Here is a 9,860-nt window from a genome sequence, read left to right as displayed (position 1 = left end):
GTTTTGTAACTGGAAAGTTATTATACTTTGAACATTGTAACTCAAAAGTCACTCAACACTTTTAGGGCTTTATTAAATATTATTTTTCATATTTCTTTTCAGCCCAACCATTTAAATCATGACTAAACTCATTTAAATCATGACTCGACCGTTTCATGACCCGACCCATTTTTTCTTATTTATGTTATAAAAAACGTAATTATTACTTTGTTGTAGTGTATTATATTGGTTCTCATTATAGTTATACTGAATGTATATATCGGTTTAAGCAAAGTATTAAATAGAGAATAAGGAATTAATCTTAACAAACTAGAGGAGTTAAATTTGAAAGTGAAACAAGAAAATTAGCAGCGTTGAAATGGAAGAAAATAAAAAAGGAGGAAGGAAAAATAAAAAAAGTATTTATGCTTGAAATTTTGACTGAGAAATATTAATATAAGAGTAAATTAAAAGACAATATCCTTGATGTTTTAGAACAAGAATGCGCATTGCTTATAGTAAAGATAATGTTACTAGACAATCATTTCTAGTCGAACTGATTTAATACTTTGCTTAAACCAGTATGTTGAAAACCAAGATAATTAACAGCAAAGTAATATTTATGTTTTTTGTAACAAAAATAAGAGAAAGTGGGTCGGGTCAAAGAGCGGGTTGAGTCACGGTTTAAATGGGTGTTTTATTATTGTTTAAATGATTGAGTTAAAAAAATATGAAAAATAATATTTAATATGACCTAAATGTGTTGAGTGACTTTTGAATTACAATGTAAAAAGTATGATGGCTTTTCGATTACAAAATAAAGTAAAGTGACTTTCATAAATAATTTTCATTAGTTCAATGACCTGATGAGAAATGGACTCATGAATCACGCCCGCTGCGCATGTTTCGGCGTTTGGCATCAATTTAAAACAAGGGGAGGAAGCTCATCGCAGTGTTTAATTTAGATGTCACATTTGATGATTTTGCTGCTGATACAATATTAGTGCAAATGAAAGTTAGGACTCGGTTACCTGGAATCCAACGATATCTGGATTTTCTTAGAATGAGGAAAATAAATTGTTGTATTATTTGAGAAGATTATTAGTTCATGTGTCAAGCCAGATTATAGCAGCTTAATTCTCCACAACCTATACCTAATATTATTTTACTTAAAATATGCCACGTATAAGTTTGTAGCGTGGCACAACTTTCTAATTCGAATATAAAATACGCCACAAGCCGTCCAATACGGATTTTACACTTTAATTTGTCTTAGCTATTTCCACATTTGTTGAAGAAGAACCCGGCAGAAAAATAAAGAAATAAAATTTTGCCATTTGATTGGATTAGATGTAAATGCGTCTGATGGTGTAGAGTGAGATTGGTGATAGTTGTGGAAACCAAATAGTGAAAATTAATCCGTAAATAATCTGGCAAAATACAAAATTGACCGGTCGGCTGAAACTAATTATATTCGTTAGCCAAAAATATATAAAATATATATATATTTTTTTGTATATGATACATATATATATATATATATATATATACAAAATATATATATATATTATCGGCTATTATTTTTAGAGCAATTAAAAAAATATATTTGTTCTCCGAATATAATTTGAGCAAGAGATGTGAAGTAGAATAGTATATATAATGCATTACACCAAACATGGTTACTTTCCGAGTTAAGGGTTAGTTCATCATTTGATGAGCTTCATGTTCAATATTGTAAGTCTGTAACAAATGTTAATCTTCATAATTAACCGCTCTAATTTGTGTACTTGAAGTGTTCTTGCCTTCTTGGGGTAACAAGCCAACTTCGCCTGGGACAACCTCGAACCCACTTCCTCTACCAGCTCCTACGCCACTAGGTATTTCGGCCACTGACCTTTTAGTTTATGAAAGGCAGCTAACTATGAGCAAGATGGGTGGTGTCCCCTGGCCTGATGGGTCAACATCCTTTGAAGCAAGCATCAATGGGATAAGAGGCGGATCCAAAATTTAAACTATTGGGTTCAACTTGTAAGGTTTTTAGTATTGAACCCATTATATTTTTAAAGTTATGGGTTCATATTTACTGTTTTTGTAATTTTAATAAATTTTTACATACAACTTTTTACTCCGTACTGAAAGTTATGGGTTCGTTTGAACCCGTCGGTGTTGGAAAAAATAATAATCTCGTCCAGGAATAATATCCACGACAAATAATAATAACACAAGAGAGTAACAACGACACCAATTCTTTTAATGGGTAAAATACAATACCCGAGCGGAGCAATATAACCACTATAATATTACAACTTAGTAGTGTCAAGAGACTACTATAATCTTGAAAGAAATAACACTCTTTATTTAAAACACTTCACTACAATATTACTCACACTCTCTATTTATCTCACAGACTAAATGGATTACTCTCTTTAACTTTTATTGCTTCTCTCTTATTTTGGTGTGATTGAAATGAAGAATTGAGGCCTCTATTTATAGTAAGAGATGTCATTCAACTACTATAAAGAAGATGTCTTATTGTTGATTTAGTCCTATAATTTTTCAACAAAGTTAGGCACCTCCCATTTTTTTCAACAAAGTTAGGCACCTCCCATTTTCTTCAACAAAGTTGTCAACAAAATTAGGCACCTCCTATTTTCTTCAACAAAGTTAGGCACCTCCCATTTTCTTCTTTGTTTTTCTTTAATATGAGCCCCACAAATCTCTCCCTTAATTTTGATTTTTCTTTTTCATTCCAAGACTTGATCTCAATCTCTGAAAATCCTCAAACTTAAGAGGTTTTATAAAGATATATGCAGCCTGATCATGAGACTTCACATATTTGAGCTTGACTTCCTTCTTGGCAATGCACTCTCTGATGAAGTGATATCTTGTATCTATATGCTTGCTTCGATCATGATACACCGGATTCTTGGCGAGTGCCTGTGCAGATTTGTTATCAATACAAATCTTTGTAGCTTCAATTTGTGGCAAATTGAACTCCTTCAATAATCTTCTTAGCCAAACAGCATGACAAGTACATGATGTTGCTGCTATATATTCGGCTTCACAAGCCGAGAGAGTAACTATGGACTATTTCTTTGAACTCCAAGAAATAACAGAATCACCCAAGAAAAACACAAAGCCAGTTGTGCTTTTTCTATCATTAATATCTCTCGCATAATCACTATCACAAAATCTCATAAGATTGAAATCATTAGAAGAAGAATAAAATAACCCAAAGACGATCATACCTTTTAGGTAACGAAGAATTCTTCTAGTGACTTTCAAATGGGTGGAGGTAGGAGCTTCCATGAAGCAGCTTATTACTCCAACTGCAAAGAATATATCTGGCCTGGTACAAGTCAAGTACCTCAAACTTCCCACAAGACTTTTGAAAAATGTGGAATCCATATTTTCTCCTTCATCAAACTTGGACAATTTTATCCCACTCTCCATCGGTGTGTTCACGGGGTTGCAATCGAGCATGTTGAACTTCTTCAAGATCTCCTTTGTATAGCTTTATTGAGAGATGAAAATTCCATCCTCCATCTGCTTCACTTCTAGGCCCAAGTAGTATGACATGAGCCCTACATCTGTCATCTCGAACTCACGAGACATATCTTTCTTAAAAGCTTCAAACAAACTTGGGTTATTACCCGTGAAAATAAGATCATCAACATAAAGACAAACAAGTAAGATATCTCCATTAGTATGAACTTTAAGGTAAAGAGCATATTCATGGAGACAATGAGTAAACCCATTGTTTTGAAAATACTTGTCGATGCAACTATTCCATGCTCGTGGGGCATGCTTTAATCCATATAAAGCTTTCTTCAACCGCAACACTTTATCTTCATAGTTTTTTTTACCACAAAGCCCAATGGTTGTTCAACATAGACTTCTTCTTCAAGATAGCCATTCAAAAAAGCTGACTTGACATCTAGTTAATGGATCTTCCACTTTATTTGCGCCGCCAAAGAGATAAGCAAATGAATCGTCTCCATGCGGGCAACAAGTGCATAGACTTCTTCATAGTCAATGCCTTGCCTTTGTTTGTAGCCTTTATCCACAAGTCGTGCCTTGTATCTCTCCACATCTCCATCAGCATTCTTCTTTGCCTTGTATACCCATTTAACTCCAATTGCTCGATGACCCTTGGGAAGTATTGTTAACTCCCAAGTGTTGTTCTTCTCTATTGACTCGATATCCTCCTGCATGGCTTGTCTCCACCTTTTGTCTTCAATAGTTTCATCAAAGTTCATTGGTTCACTATCAACAAAGAGACAACATAAAAAATCAAAATTAGTAACTTCCTTTGTGTCCTCATAGAGTTCTTGAATACTCCTTGTCCTTTGCGGTTATTCATTTGAACTTTCTTGAGAAGAGGGAGATGCAACATTTGTTGGAGCAGGAGGTGGAGTTGTATCCTACACAGGTTCCATGGTCTCTGGTTCTTCTTCATCACCAAAGTATGGAAGAAAATCATATGAAGTTTCTTCTTGAACTTCCCAGTTCCATGCCAATTCTTCATCAAATTCAACATTGCGACTTACCACCATCTTGCCGCTGCTTGGGTTGTATAGCTTGTAGACTTTTGAACTCGTATCATAGCCAACAAACACATGCTTGACACTTCGATCGTGAAGCTTCGCTCTCCCTTGATGTGGCACATGAGCATAGGCTATACTCCCAAAGATTCTCAAGTGCTTGACACTTGGCTTTCTTCCACTCCATGCTTCTTGAGGGGTTTGATCTCTAACATTCTTTGTTGGAGACTTGTTGTTCAAATAAACTGCACAAGATACAGCTTCTGTCCAAAATTCATTAGGCATATTTTTAGCTTTTAACATACATCTAGCCATATTAAGAATTGTTCGATTCTTTCTCTCTGCAACTCCATTTTGTTGGGGTGAATAAGGTACCGTTAGAGGGCGGCGAATTCTATGAGATTTACAAAAGTCATTAAATTCTTTTGAAGTAAATTCGCTTCCTCTATCGGACTTTAAAACTTTTATTTTATAGCCACTTTATTTTTTTATAAGTACTTTGAAATTTTTAAAAGTAGCAAAAGCTTCAGATTTTTGGTTTAAGAAATAAACCCAAGTCTTTCTACTAAAGTCATCAATGAAAAGTAGAAAGTATTTACTTTTACCAAAGGAAGGTGGATTGATTGGTCCACACACATCAGTGTGAATAAGCTGAAGCGGCTTGGTTGATCTTGACATGGCCTCCTTTGGAAAACTCCTCCTTGCATGTTTTCCAAGAAGACAAGTTCACACAATTGATTGGGATGGCTTATTGATGGTATCTCATGCACCATGTTCTTTTCTCCCATTGATTTGAGCGCTTCAAAATTTAAGTGCCCAAATCGCATGTGTCAACACCATGATTCATCTTGCACATTAGCCTTCAAACACTTTGCATCAATTGTCTTAAGATTCAGAGAGAATAATCTATTCTTAATCATATGCACTTTAGCAATTAGAATTTCACTTGAATCTCTAAGCCAAAGATGCATATTTTTCATGTGGATGTCATATTCCTTTTCAAGAAGTTGGTCCAAACTCAAAATATTACTTCTTAATTTGGGACATAATAAACATCTTGAATTAACTTGTGACTACCATCTTTACAGGAGATCAGAATCATACCTATCCCTTCAATTTGAATCTTTGAGGTATCTCCAAAGGACTCATTACCTCTCATCATTTTGTTGATCTCCACAAACTTCTCTTTGCATCTACACATATGATTGCTTGCTCCATTATCCAAATACTACGAGTTGCAATCATCCTTGTCTTCTTCCTTGAGTGCCATCAACAACGTTGACTCAACTTCTTCTTTCTTGTCGTCAACAAGGTTAGCTTTTTCTTCAACATTGCTACGACATTCCCAAGAGTAATGGCCAAATTTATGACAATTATAACACTCAATTTTTGATTTGTCATACCTTTGTCCATTATTTTCTTGGTAGTAGCTATGTCCTCTTCCTCCTCTATGTCCACGACCTCTGAATGTCTGGTGGATTTTAACTTCATTGTTGAAGTTGTTAGCGTTGCTTCTTCCTTTTCCATGACTGCCACGACCTCGTCCCCGTCCATTCCCTCGATAGCTCTTTTCACCTCCATAATCTTTGAAGGATGCCTGAGTTTTAAGAAATTGCTCCAATGGCATTTCTTGTCTCCTCTTGATCTTTTCTTTATGGGCTTGTAGAGAACCCTCCAATTGCTCTACCGTCATAGAGTCTAAATTTTTAAACTCCTCAATAGCACACACACCACAAAATCAAATTTAGGTGTTAAAGTGCGAAGGATCTTTTCTACCACACGGACATCGTTTATGTCCTCCCCATATCTTCTTAATTGATTTACAACAGCCTTCACTTTTGAACAATGATCTGAAATGCATTCGGATTCTTTCATTTTTAAAACTTCAAAATCAGCCCTTAGAGTTTGAAGTTTTACCTTCCTCACCTTGTCAACTCCTTGAAGAGAATTTTGTAAAATCTCCCAAGCTTCCTTTGAGGTGGTAGCATCTACCACCTTCTCGAACACGGCATTATCCAGACATTGATGGATGAGCGTGAGGGCTTGTTGATCCTTCTTCCTTGTCTTTATCAAGATATTTTTTTTTATTTTGAGGCAGAGCTTCCTCATTATCGCATTTTGCATACCCTCTATCTACGATTTTCCACACATCGTGAGAGCCAAGAATGGCTTTCATACGTATACACCATTTCTTATAATTATCTTTTGTGAGACGGGGGTACTGAAAAGACAGCGTACCATTATTTGCCATGGCTCTAATACCACGTTGTTGGAAAAAATAATAATCCCGTCCAGGAATAATATCCACGACAAATAATAATAACACAAGAGAGTAACAATGATACCAATTCTTTTAATGAGTAAAATACAATACCCGAGCGGAGCAATATAACCACTATAATATTACAACTTGGTAGTGTCAAGAGACTACTTCAATCTTGAAAGAAATAACACTCTTTATTTAAAATACTTCACTACAATATTACTCACACTCACTATTTATCTCACAGACTACAATCTGTGGATTACTTTCTCTAACTTCTATTGCTTCTCTCTTATTTTGGTATGATTGAAATGAAGAATGGATGCCTCTATTTATAGTAAGAGATGTCATTCAACTACTACAAAGAAGATGTCTTGTTGTTGATTTAGTTCTCCCTATAATTTTTCAACAAAGTTAGGCACCTCCCATTTTTTTCAACAAAGTTGTCGACAAAGGTAGGCACCTCCCATTTTCTTCAACAAAGTTGTCAACAAAATTAGGCACCTCCTATTTTCTTCAACAAAGTTAGGCATCTCCTATTTTCTTCTTTGTTTTTCTTTAATATGAGCCCCACAGTCGGTAGAACACTACATCCGCCTCTGATGGGATGACTTCCGGAGTAAATCAAGTTATATATGATGGTGGTTTCCAGAATATTGCAGCACAATAGTTCATGTATTATCAGTGACATATGTGCAAGAAATCTTTCACTGTGGTTGGCATTGACCTTCTCCGTAGTTATCTTCGACAACATCTAGTTTTTCTTATGTTTTCTTTTTGCTCGTAAAGTTAAGGTATCATGCCTATTTAGATGTGAATGAGTGTCACATGTATCAATATATATAATGCAAGCATTTTATCTTTCACTTTAGTCGGTGGCGGATGTAGTGTAGTATCACTGGGTTCAACTGAATTCATAACTTTTGACGCGGAGTAAAACTTTATGTGTAAAAAATTTATTAAAATTACAAAAATAGTAAATATGAACACATAACTTTAAAAATATAATGAGTTTGATACTAAAAACTTTAAAAGTTGAACCCATAAGATTTAAAATTTAGATCCGCCTCTGATGTCATTAGCATGAATGGGAAAATAATACGAGGTTTGATCCATTATTATTGTTCTCGCTTGCTTGATGCAGTGACATATAATTTAGCCCTGTTCGTTTTTTTATCGCATTTTGAGAATTTTGATGCGACTTTGCGAGCAAACACTTTTGCTAAAGCTACTGTCAACTTAAGAGTATGATGGTGTGTGACCGTACTTGTTAAATAATACATTATTCTTGTCTTAGTTATGCTCCCGAAAGAATAACAGTTAAGATGTCTCGCATAGCGCTGCCAATCAATAAAACACCTTAAATCATTTGGCATTCTTTTTGTATGAAGATTAAGATCCAATCATTAAGTGATTGTTCGAATAGGTGCAATCAGTGGATTTCTAACTGGAAAAATATATGTATTCTTTTCCTTAAGAAATAGTAAATATTACGTGAGGGCTCCCATTAGTGGACAAGTTTAGATCATGAGTCTCACTTGTCTAGTGTCAAACTCTTAGCTCACTGCTCTGAATCCTCTGATAGGCTTTTTTTTCTTCATTCTTTCTTCTCTTCTTCCTCGTCCTATTCTGAAACAAGACTATACATGGGTGGCTCGACAGTAAAGTAATGTTTGGGGCCTCAACTTTTTGAGGGCCTAATTTTTTCTTAAAGATGTATTGTATATGTATTATTAAAAAAATGTGTGTATAAAAAAAAATACAAAGAATTTTTGGAGCGAAAGTACAATAGTTTTAATGCGAGGATCGTTGTAATAATTAGAGAATGAAATAATTTTTAATGAATTATTTTCTTGCATGGGTAGGATAACTATTTTTTTGCCTCATTTATATCCTAATAAGTAATACATGCCCACATTAATTATTATTTATATATTTACCTTTTTTATTTTCTCTTTTACTATTCTTGTTCTCAATATTGAAAAGTCTCTCAATCAACAACTTATCGTGGCCTATAAGTTGTCTTCTTCAAAGCATTACAACAAGCAATCATTATATTGAAGTAATGCAACACTTTTCGATATCATTATATTAACTTATCTTGCTTAATAATTTTTTACACTTTGATTTCTACTACTATCTATTGTTTCTTATGCTTCAATTGTCTTATTTATCTGTGATAGCTACTGCTCCTTTTTAGACTGCTTTATCATGACTTATTCGCTTTCATTACTTTCATTTTCATATTGCATTGAATTGATTGTCCTTACCTGACCTTTTTTTGCCATGCTTTCTCTTGAGTCGAGGGTCTATCGGAAGCAACCTCGATATCTCCCAAAGTAGTGGTAAGTCAGCGTACACTCTACCTCCCCAAACTTTATTTTGTGGGTTTTTACTGAGTATGTTGTTGTTGTATATCAACTTATCAAATTCTTGAGCCGATTTTATTATTCTACCTTTATTTTATTTTATTTTATTAAAAAAATTTCGTTGATATTATTACGTAAGGCCTCTCTCTAAAATTTGGCTTTAGGCCCCCAATCTTGTTGAGATGGCCCTGGCTTTATACTGTCTAAACCTCAGTATGAATTCAGCTTAATACAGACCGTATTCGACATGTTTTATGATGAAATCCAGGTTTCTACCCACTCTCGTGGTCAAGCATGTTGTTTTTCCAGCATAGAAACGGATTGTGATATTATGGAGCCAAATGGTTGAGATAAAGATATGACGATTTTAACAACTTTTTAGTATATTTGGTATTGTTTAGCATTCCATTCTCTTGTCTTGCAAACCTTCAAAGCCGTGGGAATGCGTTACGTTAGGGGACTAAACCTCCAAGTTGGTGATTTTGACAAACTCATTAGTCTGTTGAAATGCACTTGTCAAGGATAATTAACTCCGAGATTAAAGTTTTGTATCTAATAAAAAATTACAAATGACATGTGAAGCTACAGAGGCGGATGTTAGAATAGGCCCATTTGATAGTGGCTGATATTCTTTTATTTTTTACTTTGGGCCAGTAGTACCCGACCCAGTTTTATATTTAATTTAGGCCTTTTTCTTTTTGTATA

This window comes from Nicotiana tabacum, chromosome 22, assembly GCF_000715075.1.
Source record: "Nicotiana tabacum cultivar K326 chromosome 22, ASM71507v2, whole genome shotgun sequence".
Taxonomy (NCBI): Eukaryota; Viridiplantae; Streptophyta; class Magnoliopsida; order Solanales; family Solanaceae; genus Nicotiana; species Nicotiana tabacum.
The sequence above is the reverse complement of the archived record's forward strand: the minus strand, read 5'-3'. Positions refer to the sequence as shown.